This window comes from Lates calcarifer, linkage group LG16_LG22, assembly GCF_001640805.2.
Source record: "Lates calcarifer isolate ASB-BC8 linkage group LG16_LG22, TLL_Latcal_v3, whole genome shotgun sequence".
Lineage (NCBI taxonomy): Eukaryota > Metazoa > Chordata > Actinopteri > Centropomidae > Lates > Lates calcarifer.
The window spans coordinates 14,502,153-14,516,721 of NC_066848.1; the positions used below are offsets into that span (position 1 = coordinate 14,502,153).

Consider the following 14,569-nt stretch of genomic DNA (forward strand, 5'->3'; position numbering starts at 1 on the left):
CCAATAGGGAGCAAGGGGAGACTAACAACAAAGCTTTGCTGCCTCAAGGCTACAGGATGCATATAGTAGCTTTAAAAGAAAATGTTGCACAATAAAAATCCTGTTATTGCTCCCTTGAGACTGTCATAATAGCAATCTGTTATCATCTTACCTGAGCCGGGGTTGTCAGTTCACTGCAGGGGTGCAGCCGGTGCTCCTGAGCAGTGGAAGTGCACATTGAGCCATTTGGCATCGCGGCGATGCCACACGCGTGTCTCCTCAGACTGGCATGAGCGCGGTCGGCCCTGGCTGTCGATGTACTGCGTCAGACGGATGTAGGCGATGCAGGCAGCGTCCTCGCCAATCAGATGGACATGGGGGTTGAGGATGGTGGTGTGCACTGGCTTGCTGTTTTTACTCAGCACTGTGGGGATGGAAATGTACAGCTCAGCAGTTTGTAAACTGACTTGTCAGGTGTCAATGTAAAGCTAAATAACCCAATTTGACAATATTTAGCATATTATAGCTGCCATAGGGAATACCTGGCAGCTTCAAGCTGCTGGGGGAGCTAACTGTTTAGATTAACTGATCACTTCAAATCACGTTTACTGCCATTGAATGGACACATTGTAGATGTCTCACTCATCAGTTACACACCAAAATTCAGCATGAAAGATTAATATCCCTGCTACTCATACATTGATATTAAAGATTTGTAAAATTATAAAATGACAGGTGTAATGATTAGTTATGTCATTTTTAAGCAGAAAATGCCCCAAATTCACTGGGTCAAACTTTCCAAATGTGAATATTTGCTGTTCTCTTGGTCCTCTACAATGGTAAACTGACAATAGTACAATAGTAGACTGCTGGACAAAGCAAGCAGTCTGAATAAGTCAACTTTTAGGAAACCAATTAATTGAGAAGATAAAAAGCTAACAAAAATATTTTAAAAACTGGCTTTGTATAAAATTTGAGGAAGTACATACATTCATCATGCTTTTTTGGAGAAAAGAATACACGCAACAAGCCTCACACAAGATCGAGTCATACAGACTTATTCTCAAAAGGCAGTATAGGTGATTTAAGATGAAAAGATAAACTGCTCTTCTTCACAGGGGAAAACATTCATTTGCCTTATTACTTACAATGGCTTAATCTGAATGAAATTTGGAATTAAATATGTTACCAAAATTTATTTCATTAAAAGATATCTACAACAAACCTGATTCAATATTAATATCCGTTCACCATATCATCACCAACATCATGGTCTCTCAGTTTACAAATCCACAAAACAGAGTGAAACTGAACTTACGATTCTCAAAGTAGAACTTGTGAAAGTCCATGCCCTCCACCAGGTTTCCAAGAGCTTCTGGCTCAAAAGAAGTCAGTCCAGGGTCACAGATTCTCCTGTCAGAAGAAAACACGAGCATAAATAAACATTTGCTTTTTCTTAAAGAATTTATCCTTGAAGTGAAGTGAAGTGCCCGTGAAGAATGACGAGGACTGAATGCAGCAGAACAGATGACATGACTTGACGCTTTAATGAGATCAAGGTATGCGTTGAACCTAAAATGAACATTCTGAAGTTAACAAGTGTATTTTACAAGAAATAAATAGTTTTTTAGTTAAATAGTTTTTTTCACAACAAATAATAGTTGTGTTAAAGGTGACAAAATGTTTTCAACGACACAAAAATCAAAAAATAAAACACGGAACTTAATAGAAGACAACTAGTCCACAGAGAAGTTTGAGTTGGATGTGCAAACTTACGTGTAAGCCTCAAAATCTCCATTGTTGATGGCCTCAATCAACTGCTCTGTCATCTTTATTATCTCCTGTTTACGAGCTGGAAACAGTGAGACAGAGAGAAAAACAAGGGAAGACAACCAGAAGAGGTTAAAGGAGGTCAGAAATCATTTGGAGTTTGGACATGCCAGTACCACTCCTAATGTTCTCACAGACTCTTGCTGAATTACAAGGCTGAAAACCTCTGACATTTGAAATAAGTTCATCACTTGGGCACCGCCTCCGGTAATAATGACAGTGACATTTGAAGTCAGCCTGTACAAAACACACAACACTCTCTGCTCTGCTTGATACATCCAGTGAATCCTTAAATGTCTCTAACAAAAAAAAAAAAAAAAACCCTTACACAACCCCCAAAAGTCTTTCACTGTGCACACACAAACCCACACCAATAAAATCCACAGCAATGTTTTTAATCCAAAACCACCAAATTATGTGGGGAGATTGTACATATTCACTCAAATACACCAGAAATTAAGAGAGTGAGGCACACAATTCAAGAAAAAGCAAGTATACCACACCGGTAAAGCACAAACTGCAAACACACACCAGGGCTTATGGATGGACATGACAAAAATGACTCTTTTTTTTCACTAACATACAACTGCTGAGCCAAAACCCTGCACACCTGCATGAAACACTGTGTTCATAAAGTCTTAAAAATAAGTCTGTTTGTTTCCCCAAGTCCTTAAACTGCCTGTCATTAAGTGGCACAGGAAGTTAAAACAGACAGTATGAACACTGCTTCAGGAGATTTCGCACAAGCACCGCACAACCTGCCTGGCACTTACTCTGCTGTGGGTTGCTGCTGCTGCTGACTGTGGGGGGTGACACAGGGGACTCTGGTTCAGGACAGGAGCTCTGAGCTGGACTGGTCTGAGCTACAGGGAGTCTGGGGCTGTTAGCAGCCTCCTGCAGGGGACCAGCTGCTGGCAGGTACAGTCATCCCAGTAAGATAAAGTTATATTTAGGAAAGCTTAGGAGCTATGTATATAAAAATAAGCATTTAACATTGTTTATCCTGCAGAAAGTATATCAAACAGTGATTACAGGAAATTAGACTCAAGTTATAAATGACCATCAGAGAGTGCAGAGAGGGAGCAGTAGTCTGCAGTCAGGCCTGGATGCCAGTAGATGGCAGCACAGGAGGGCAGAGGGGTACTAGTGCAGTAAGTTGGTGAAGGAGTGGAAGTGAAGAGATCAGATTTTTTTTTAACGTTAACATGTCTTGTTTTGCTTGTGAGGTACATTTGTTGCTGAGGGTCAGTTGTCGGGTACAAGAGGAAAGTTCGGGACACAAAGGTCAGAGCTGAGAGTTAAATCGGGCAAACTGCTGCCAACTTACAGGTGGGTGGTGGGCAGTGAGGAGACGGGGTCGGGGTCTCTTCCTCAGTTGTGCTGCACTGGCTTAACACTGCACTGTCTGTACTAGTGGAATCACAGACAGCCACTGCCCCCGTCACAAGACAAACACACACATAAAAACAGAGGCGCATAGGCAGAGAGCCTGAGAAGATGTTCCTACGGTCTAGTAGGAACTCATAATTTAATCTATCCATCACATGTTCCCAGAGCCCAAGGTGATATCTTCAAACTGCTCGTTATGTTTGACCAAAATTCAACACTATTCAATTTTCATTCACATAAAAAAAGAAAAGAAGCAAACTGGTTATTACAGTGGTTGTTAATTAATTCTCTGTCAATCTACTACTCAATTAACTGACTAAATATTTCAACACAACAGCTGAGTATTCTATCACTTATTACAATGCACACTGATATAAAGATCACTGAGGTGGAAACCAACTGCATATATACACACACACACTCACACATATAGAAATAGTCAAAGCCAGCTGATTGAGACACTAGACAATAAGAAACATAAGCTGGACAAGCCACACCATGCACGTCACTTGTGCTCTAAAGCAAGTAAACGTTCAGAAGCTATGAGCGCAAGTATCGAGACCGCATGAAGATCAGCAGCCTGTTGCACCAGTTAAATACAAACCTAGCTTAGATTGAAAGTAGTGTGGGAGTAACGACAAGCTGCATCATACAAGGTGGTTACAGCAAAGAATGAAGGTACGACTTAAACCTTAACCCCCACTTGGGGGCAGTGGAAACAAGTTGTTAACGTAACACTACCACATATTGTTAACTCGTTAGCAAACAACAGTTACAGAGCAATGTTATCATTCAGTTGAAGTCATGTTTCTGGCCACATGATGAATATAAGTTCAATATTGACTCCCCTTGTGGTTATGTATGTATTTGTCCAACTCCTGAGGGAAATATCGAGCACACTAGTCACTAACCTTTTTTTTGTTGATAACAGCTGAAACAACATTATGAAAGCGGTGAGTGAACCAAAACAATGACAGACAAACAACGAGCTGAAACTCACCACAAAGCTCCATAAAGAGGAGAGCTGCACATTCAACTGACAATTCTCTGTAGGTTCACCATTACGACTGACCATGTTCATACTGACAGACTGTTTTCATATCGTCATTATGTACACCTGCCCCAAGAAGGTGTGAGTAATTTCTTAGGTAGTTACAAGTAGCAATTAGTGTTAATTTAAACTCAAACACACAATCCAGTGGTGCAGCAGGCTGCAGAGAATGTGTAGCTGCAGAATTGCTGTTATACAGTTGCAGACTATGTAACATTCTGGTCACTTTCTTCTGTAACTCTGGCACTGCCAACCCAGTGCCTAATCTTAGAGACCCTGATGTTGCAAATGGAGGAGCTGATGCGTCCTTGCTGTGTTTGCATTTCAGAGAAGACAAGAACAATTGCATCCAGAGCAACTTAAACTAAGTGCATTCAACCTCAGAGAAGGACAGAAGAGGGAACAGGAACAAACAGCCTCTTGATTGCATGTCAGCGATGATCCACTATAAGATCAAGTGCTGGTAAACCCAGGGAAAGCTGCTCAAGTGACTGGATTAACTCTTTTCTGGAAAGCTGCAGGTAGCTCTCTGTCCTACCTCATTCACCTGAAAACATTAAGAGGTCATCCGTGGGCAGCAGACAACTAATTAAAGGCTTAAGTGGTGTGTGATGCAAGCATGCACACACTCACGCATACTGACATACTGATGCATTTGATGCGTCACATTCAAGGGATCCTGTACTTGAGCCTTGGCAAATCTGGATGTAAATACTGTAAGAGCAGCATGTCCTCGTGCTGAACACAGTGGCATGTCCTATCAATCTGATTCTCCAACAGATCCTTGAGGCTGTGGAGCAAGTAAACAGCACGGACAAACTACCACACCACCACGCTGTTAGTTTGCACTGAAGACGTGAATAGAAACAAGTATTTTCTGTTTTCATCATACATGCACAGCGTTGACATGAAACTGCCTGTGTCTATGTCTTTCCTGTGATACTCACAGGCATGTGAAATTTCTAACCAGCAGACACGCATTACCCAAAATATTAAGTGAAGAAAATCAATATGAGATATATCGTGATATTGCTCTATCTGATCTGGAGGTATAAAGTGAACAAAAACAGGCATGCAGAGTAGGTGAAAGTTGGACAAGTACCTTTCCTACCTTTCATCTCCTCCTCTTCTGTGTTATTACAGCTCTCTGTGGAGCCCTATCAAACAGAAAGGGTTGAGACAAGACATAAAAAACAGAGAGATAGGCAGAGGAGTGGGTGGAGAAAGAGAGAAAGATGGATAAGGGGAGAAAAGAACAATAGCATGGCAAATCATTTTTTCCAGTGTGTAAGTGATGGGATTGGGAAGCTTTGGACACTTATATACCGAAATGGACACACAGACAACCTGACGGGACAGGTGAACAGGTGGACAAACTCCCTCCCAGGGGCACAAACCAGCCAGGACAGCAGCGAGGGGAAGCGCAGAGAGCCACACATGTCAAAGCAACAAAGTGTGCGGGCAATTTGAAATCCTGTCGTTGATTCAAACAGGAAGGAGTGTGCAAGGGGACGTCAGTGTGTAACTGCTCCTCGAGAGGAAGCAAGCCAGTGAGGCAAGGTAGTTGTGAGAGGAGCACTGATGTAAAGAAAACTGTGCAACAGCATTTCATTATGTAGTGAAACTACTGTTTAGCAAGCTTGTCCACTAACATGACAGTGTAAGTAGAGTGGTAGCTGGATCCTGTTTTAATAAAAAGTCTGAGCATTTGAAGATACAGTGCACGTGCTGCTGTTAAGGACAATGTAGGGTTTTCTCTTTCATATAAATTCAGATTTAATGTTTCATGGATCCTGAAAGGTACCACTGGAACAATTATATACTTTGACTGTACAATCATAATCAATTCAGAGTTTCTTGAAGTGTTTTCTAGTTGCCTGAAATCAATAGCAACTCTGCTAACATTAGAAGGAATAATTCTATTTTTATTAAACATTATATTTGGCTTCTTAAGCTTAAGGCAAAAAAGCAGTGGTGTTATGTATCATATGTAAGGCCACATACTTTGTTTAAACCATCATTTAGTTACTACATTCATTACATGATGAAATGAGGATCAGGATCTGTCTGATTCAGTTCAGCAGGTGACTGACCACATCACATGTTTGCTTTGCAGTAATTCATCAGTGCGGCATGTCGTAAAGTCAGGGGAAAAAGATAAAGCTGGGAAAAGCTGCCCAGTCAGTCAAAATCAGGTGCTGATGTGTGATAAGACCTTTTAACTAACTTGAAGTTAGTATTGTAAAAACATAGTCTTAAGTGATTGAATTTGCATTTACTCACATTAATATCATCAAGTTTGCCAAGTTATTTTCCTTTGACATGTCATGATGCTGAATTAATAATTGGATTTTATTTAATTGCAGAACTCTTTTTGCTCGCTTGTTTTTTTTTTGTTTTGTTTTTTTTTTTTTTTTTTTAACCCCAATTCTTTTGCTTCCTGAATCAGGTCCAACACCCAGTGCAACAAGAAGAGATCTGATTGGCCAAATTTTATATGTTGGCTAATTAGCTTGGGCCCACTCTCAACTGCATTCAAGCATTAATTCATCATCATAACAGAATGAGAAAATACAAATAGTAATTGGCAAAGTTAAAAAAAAAAAAAAAACTTCTTTATAACCTTTGGGTTTATTCATGCATCATTTATATAGTTAATGGCATTTTTTTTATTTATTAATTGATTAAAATAATACAATGAAAGTCTACATTTATTCCAGTGGCTCAGTAATGGTGCACCTTCACACTGGCTGAAATGTCAGCTACACACACTACAAGCAGAAATGATTTCTAGTAGTCAGGTAGAATAATAATGAACTATGCTGACAGAAGCCCACTCACATTAGGTGCACAATGAAGTGTAAACAGTCATTACAGGGTTTTTTTTTGTTTGTTTTTTTAAACAGGTTTTTTTTTTTTTTTTTGGACAGTGATGTATGGAGTGTACTTAGAGAAAATCCTCCACCAGTTACCTGCGAGTGTTAGTAGTAGCTGGTGGCTAGTGGTGGCAGAAGGAGCGGCTTACCTTGGTGCCGTCAGCTGGGTTGTGTACAACAGTTGTCTGGGCTTCCTGGGGGGAGGTAGGAGACACTTTACCATGCAGGGATGGGATGGGTGGGGGAGGCACCAGGGAAAATACCAGGGAATATCAATGTATTCCATGAAGACAAACATAAGACACGTGTGCGCACACCAAAACAAAAGCACAGGAGCTACAGCACAGAGTCTGTGGAGCATTTGTGGTGAGTCTGTTCCCCATTGGCCTACAGGATCATTTAAGAGTCTCCAAAATGCAAAAAAAAAACAGCCATGAACACTCATGAACAGCTAAACACATATTCACCAGCCAGGACCATGACTGAGGAGGAGGGTTCTGTGAGTGACTGTATGCTTGCGGAAGCGTGAGTGCTGGTCATCCGGAAGTTATTGTATTTACCAGGTTAAACACATAAATGCAGTTCACTTCAACATCCAAGCTTCATCTGGGAAGCTCTGATTATATCCAATTTGATGCTAAATAATTACAGAAGTATCTGAGAAGCAAATGAATACTGATGCATCAGTGAACTAGGATAACAAGTGCTCCAAAAACACACGATATGATGCACTCAGTTTACCAGTTTATTACTTATGCTATTATTAGGATCAAGCCCTGCTTACAGAAATGTGTTAGCATAAGAAATAAAATTAAACTGAGGCCACTGTACTGACATTTTTTGTGTTTTGGGAGTGCAGCCACTTCACCCAGAAGAAGCTTATTTGTATTGCACTGCATATAAAAACTAATGATTATCACCTGATTTCTCTCATTCATTCAAGTCATGTGACACCATGAGCACTTCAGACTTGTGACCATGTGAATCTTTTTCCATTACAATTTCCCATCCTTCATGGGGTAACCGCTACATTTGCCATGTTGACTATGTGTTTGTGTAGCCACTCCTCATCCTCAACCTTGACCCTGCTGCAGTGACATTCAGCACATAGCAATTCAAGAGCTCCAAGTGTTGCGTTGTTTGGAAAACAAACCCACAGTTTAGTGGTTCAGTCAGTGAGTCACACACTCCTGATCCCGATCAGCACTGGACCCAACATCCAGAAACTACAACCTTAGAACATGCAGCCCCTTCAATGACATACTGGATTATAGGGAATTAAAGTATGGTCTTAACCCCTAACTTACAAGGGTGCCCGATTATGGGGAATTTAGAAAGATTTAGCTAGTCTGAGGAAATGCAATCCCTAGCTCAGTTTTGCATGTTCACTCTCTAGCTTTTGCTAGAATGTAAAATTCAGTACTGGCATTATGTAGAAAGTAATGGGCACCATGTAGAGTTTCCTCCAGAGTTAGGTAAGAAGATTGATGCTACTACCACATCTGTACAGTTTATCTGAAGCCTGGCTGTGTCTAAAGGTAAAAAAAGCAGCTGGCCACACAGTGGACTTTGCTGATGTATTAACTGGTAAGAGAAGATGTTTTACTTTCATTAAGTTGAGATTTTTTTTGTGCTGCTATATTTGCCATATTTGAAAGCCGGAGAAAGCTTTGTTCAAGCTCGATTGTATATTATATATATATATGACTCAATCCCATTACATAAATGAACACAGGGGCTGCATCCTCATACATGTATGACCTCTATTACCCATCCACTCTTACTCCTGTTTTACCCAGAAGTCCTCATAATTTACAATTCACATATTGAAGAGCAATCTGTAAAATGCCGTCTTTTGATGTAGTAGAGGTTCAACCTTTGAGTTTGAGCTCTGTTTTTCAAGAAATAGCAATAACCCTGTCCTACTTCAAAGACAAACCATTAACAGAGCTCAGGTGACACAGTTGAAAAGACAAAGGAGTAACCAGGATGCGGCTGAACAGAACTGATTGAAGTGTCTGCTGTTGTACGGCAAAATGAAAGTCATTTGTCTACCTGTCAGTGTTGAGCACTGTTTAAATATATATACGTGCATGTGTCCACAGGAGGTCTGGGTAAAACACAAGCCAGGGGAGACACTCAAAGGAACAAACCAGTCGTTCAGTTTTAAAGTCATCAAATCCCCCCGCCAACATCACAATTTGTGTTCAGAACAGAAGCAGAGAGGCAGAGGATGAAGGACGAGAGAGAGGACCAAGTACAGAGAAGATTTTACTTAACATGGGATGTAACAAAAAGATGAGGAGGAGACAGAACTGAACATTAAAAAGATGGAAACAATGAAATGATGCCATAAAAAGCAACGTGAGAGAAACCAAATAGAGATGAGGTACCATTGGTGCTGAAGATGACATGCTGCTGTCTTTGGTGCTGCTGCTGCTTACTACACTGTTTTTACTGTTGTTTCCCTGCGACTGGGGGCAAAGAAACACAACACAGAATGACTCCCACCGCTCCCACTGGGTCTAAACCATAAACCACCCTATGGGTATCTTCAGTGGAAAACGGGAATAGAGCCATATATCACTATTCCACATAAAGTAAGTGAGTAAGCTTTAAAGCTACATAATCTGGGAGTGGAGCGTATATGGAGGAGTTCAATGCTAAACAGATTTATCTGAATATCTGTATCAATCATCTACACCTTACTGCCTTGTGCATTTTAAAGGGCAGTTGTTGTTGTATTCTCCTGTATTCTCTGTTGTGCACGTAGCTTCCAAATAATTTCTTAATCTTCAACATGACCCTTCTTTTGTTCATCAGGAACTTGTAGAGACAGGTTGAGTTGACCTGCTCCTTTAACATGTGACATGTTTAATTGACATGAGTATATTTTGCTTCTGTTATAAACCTGTGTATTGAGAGACTGAAGGGCTCTTTGTGTACGCCTGCATTAAACGTCTACAACTTTTGGACAACATTAAAAAAGAAAAGTAAAGATACAAAACAGTTAGTCAGCACATGCATTTTAAAACAATGAACATAGTTTCAGACTGGATTTTGAAGTATTTTCCCAGCACTTTAAGAGAAATCACAAGTTTATATCTGAAACAAGTACCAGCAATTAGTGGCCCATTTCTGGCAGTAACACAGCCAAAATGTGTGCAAGAGATTCAGAAAATACATTAATAAATATAGTTACCAGTCCAGGTCTGTGCATGCAGTGAAAGGCCTTGATATGAAAGGTTTTTCTCTAATTGTGGAGTGTGTGTGTGCATGCATGGAGGTATGCACTGCATGTTGTTATTTCCCTCCTTAAGCTCATGCAGAGTCAGCTGAAGACTATTTTAGAATTACTGCAGGTTTAGTTCACCCCTTTGTCTTGAACAAACCCTGTTCATTGTTTTGCCTGAACTTTTGACAACTCAGCCCAAAATCTCTATCAAACAAAATAAGTAAAAAGATTTGATTGTAACATTTTAAGCAATATTTGGTTTCAAGAATTTTCTAATATGAAATTTAAAAAAAAAACAAACTAATTTTCAGTAACATTTGCATCTTAGGTTAGATAAAATACTGTCTCAACAGTCTCCTTCACAGTCTGTAACAATATATTTTTTACTGAATTAATATTGCTCTTCCAGGTACTGCAGTGCACTCTGCTAGACCACAATATATCTAGCATATACCAAGTTTTAGTTAAAGTTTACTATTAAACTAATTGGCTGCACTCTCAGTAATTCAACTGTTACAATGAAAGCCATACATTTTAAGTAGATTTGAAGCTACTGAGATGTATTTACAGTGTGTTTTAGTAAATACAAATAACTGTTCATGGTTTGTACCACTCTGTGACCTGTGAAAACAGTTGTGTAATGTCCTCTGTTGCTCTGGAGGAGCTTTGATAAGTCAGAAAAACATGACCCAGTCATGTCATTGTGATTTCTCAGCTTGGGATTGGTACCTATTTTCAACTGGAAATCTCTGTGGCAAACACAGGGCATTGAGCCTCAATTATAATCCCTTGCAGACATGCAAACAAACAGTAGTAGTTCTTATGATAGTCTTTCTTGTCTGCTTGGATTCGGCTTCGAGGATGTATGCGCAGTTGGTGTGCAGACCCTACACAGACAAGTACGTGTGAGCACAACAAACTGGTGGGTGTGTGGGTTTCTGGGAGATGGTGGATCTAGTGCTCAGTGTATCATTGTTGTTTGTAGTAGTCTCACAACTTTACAGAAGTGTAATACTAAATGCGTCCAGTATGCCTTAAATTTGTTGTTGCTTTGTCACTTGACTTAAAGACTTTTTTTCCCTGTTTTTTTAAACCTGCAACCAAGAATACTGGTTCAGCTGCATAACAGGGCTGTAAATTATACTGTAGGTACAGATGTATAGATGGAATGTGTGATGTTATCCAGAAAACATAGTTTGAGCTGGACTCTCCCTTTGGCCTGAGGCTAACTGGAGGGGGAAGAGAAAGAGAGGCTTCTTGAATGCAAATCAGTATTCCCACGAGAAAGTTAAGAGGTGTGGACAAATGAATTACGTCAATAAAAGGTTAGGAGCAAAATGCTGGGAGGTTTTTCAGCTGCTTTTTCTACAACTCTTAGATGAGCAAATGCTCCACTGTGACTATAAAAAAATATTTTGGCAGTCTCTGTAGCCGACTAGGAACATCTTATAACAGAAATACTGATGTGCAACGCTGAGACCAACAAAGACTCCTCCCATCTTTTACAGTAATCCAGAGCTGGTGGAGAAATGAAGGTCACTTTGTGGCTTTTTCAATTAATGAGAAACATCTGAACCTTCAAGAATCACGGATAAGTAGGCTTTATTTCACTAGTATTATCTACAACTGTGAAAATGTTATTGTTATTGTAAACATCAGCATTATGACGCCACTAATGGAAGTCTTTGCTGGTGTTGTTCATCTTCTACAGCCTTGAGATTATGTTACAGGATCAGGGATGACTGTTTCAAGACCTAATATTTATTGACCCAGAGAAGGTTACTGGAGACATATATTATTTTCTTACCAACTGACACACATTCATACCTGCTAATTATTCAGTTTTGCACAGTGTTCAAGGATCATTTGTTTGGAAAAAGAAGAGAGTTAATTTCCCTTCCACAGATCCAGGGATCCAAACCTCAGACTCACTCTGAGAGTTTTATATTTGTTAGGGTTTTTTTTGTTGTTGTTGTTGTTTTTTTTCCAAATAGCTACAAAAAGGGTGTTTACTAGAAATGTTCAGGGTAGCATGTTATTTATCACTGAAACTGTTTATTAGGGCTCAATATCAAACCTAAATACCTTCTTAGTGGTAGCTCAAATATGCCAATTGTTAATTTTAGGGTATATCTCATTCAGTCAATATCAATATAAAAAAAGAGTTTTAACAGTACATGTATCAATTTTCTGAATCACTGAATTACTAAAATTATCTTAAAAACTTATGAATTTTTACTTCGTTATATTATGAACACCACTCGATTCATAATCCTTACTCACCATGAGTACTTTTATTTTTGTTGTGCACAATTTATCTATTTTTTAGATTCTTCTTTCTTTTTTCTACTTAGAGGTAAAATTGCTCACAAACTGCCTAGGTATCAGTTATTTATTTATTTATTTATTTTTGTAAAGTGTAAGTGTAACTAATTCAAACAGATGACCAGACAAAATTCCTAAGGCAATACTGAAATTATCTTTAAGTATTTTTTTACTTAATTACTTGATACTTCTATTATGTAGTGTGATCCTAAGTCTGTTACACTTTAACTGTCTTTAGTTACATGGTGATTATCTGCAGATGACCAAGACAGCTGTTTTATTAATAGAAGGAGGGAAAACATAAAAAAAAGTTCGCTCAAATGAAAAATAATGACAGTACAATAAATAAAGAAGAATTGCACTAACACTCCTATGATGGTCAGGGATGTTGGTAGCTCAGTCAAAATGCCTGATTTTACCCATAGGCAGATGGGTCAGAAGAAGATAACTGGAGGGGGATGAGTGTGTGTGTGTCTGTGTGTGTGTTTGTTGCTTGTCAAGAGTTGAAATGGTTTAGGTGACACTTATGGCAGAAGGGGATGCAGAGATACTGGATGAAGCTGGGAAATCCAACACAAATAGGACAAGACGAAAACTGTCATACACGATGCCTCAAGCATCTCTGCCAAAAAGAAAATAAAAACAAAAAACAAATGAGACGGAAAAAAGGAGGGGAGGGGGACTGGAGGGGGAAAAAGACTCAGAAAGAAGAAGAGAGAGACAAAGAATGAAAAATGGATGAAAACGACAGAGCCGATCTCACCATCAAACAAACACTCGAGCTGGACTTCCTTTTCTGACAGACAGCAATGGAAAGGAGGAGGAAAAAAATAAGGGGTCATCGGGAAACAAGGAACTAATCAAAAGAGTAAAAAAGTGAAGCTGCCAGATTGATCCCAGAAAGAGGAAAAGAAAACAGAGACAAAAGGATACTAAGAGGGCTTCAGAATTTAAAAAAAGAATCAGCTGCAAAAACAATATAGGAAGTTAATTTTTAAAGGAGAGTGGACAGATTTAAATCACTGGTTGTGCAGTTTATTAGTATAATGTATTTTGGAGGGCTGGGGTTGATTATTGTTTAAGTTACTGTATGTAATTGGAATTTTATTTTGGGCCTTGTTGATAATGGCGCTTCACTGCATGCATTGACGCTGACTGTCGACCAAAACAAAAGAGCACTGAGACATGAAGGTAGCTCGAATCGCTGTGAATCAAAGAAAAAACTGGTGGTAAAAAGCAAACAGCATTTAAAAGCCTACTGTTCTTTATTATGTTCCTTACTTTCACTTTATTCTCAAATCTTTATACCTGTGATCCAAATTTAACTACTAACTCATAAACATGATCAAACAGCTACTTGATTTTTAAGGTCAACCCTTCACTAGGCCATTTGAAATCACATTTAATAGACCTTAGAAAAACTAACAAAGGAGCACCAGAACTCAAAGCTAATCCACCTTAAACAACGTACTGCTTTTACGTATGCTCATAATATCAAAGATACATGTTGTTACAGAGTAGTTAGGGTGACAGACCAAAAGGGAGACAACAGAAGATAGGAAGAGTAAGAAAGACAGAAACAGTGAAGTCAATAAAACCCTCATGGGTCAGAGAACTTACCTTCACACCGTCCGACTTTTTGTTTAGTAAGGTTTTGCATGCTGAAATAAAAAGAAAAAAAGATGTTTAGGACACAGTCATGGAGAAACAATTGTCCAGCAAACAGGAAAGTGGTTGAGATCACTCAGTTAACAGGACAAACAAAGGAAAAAGATGGTCCAGTAAAGTAGTCTGGTGAAGTGTTCACCTCATTTCACATTAATAAGAGTGGAGCTGTTATATGAGGGACAATCCTACCTAAAAGTATTCTTTCTTCATTACTGG

General features: G+C 39.2%; 1 pseudogene; it reads right to left on the bottom strand.

Moving 5' to 3' along the window:
- LOC108896225 (calcium/calmodulin-dependent protein kinase type II subunit gamma-like) overlaps nucleotides 1-14,569 on the bottom strand; it is a 74,310-nt pseudogene that overhangs the window by 6,369 nt on the left and 53,372 nt on the right.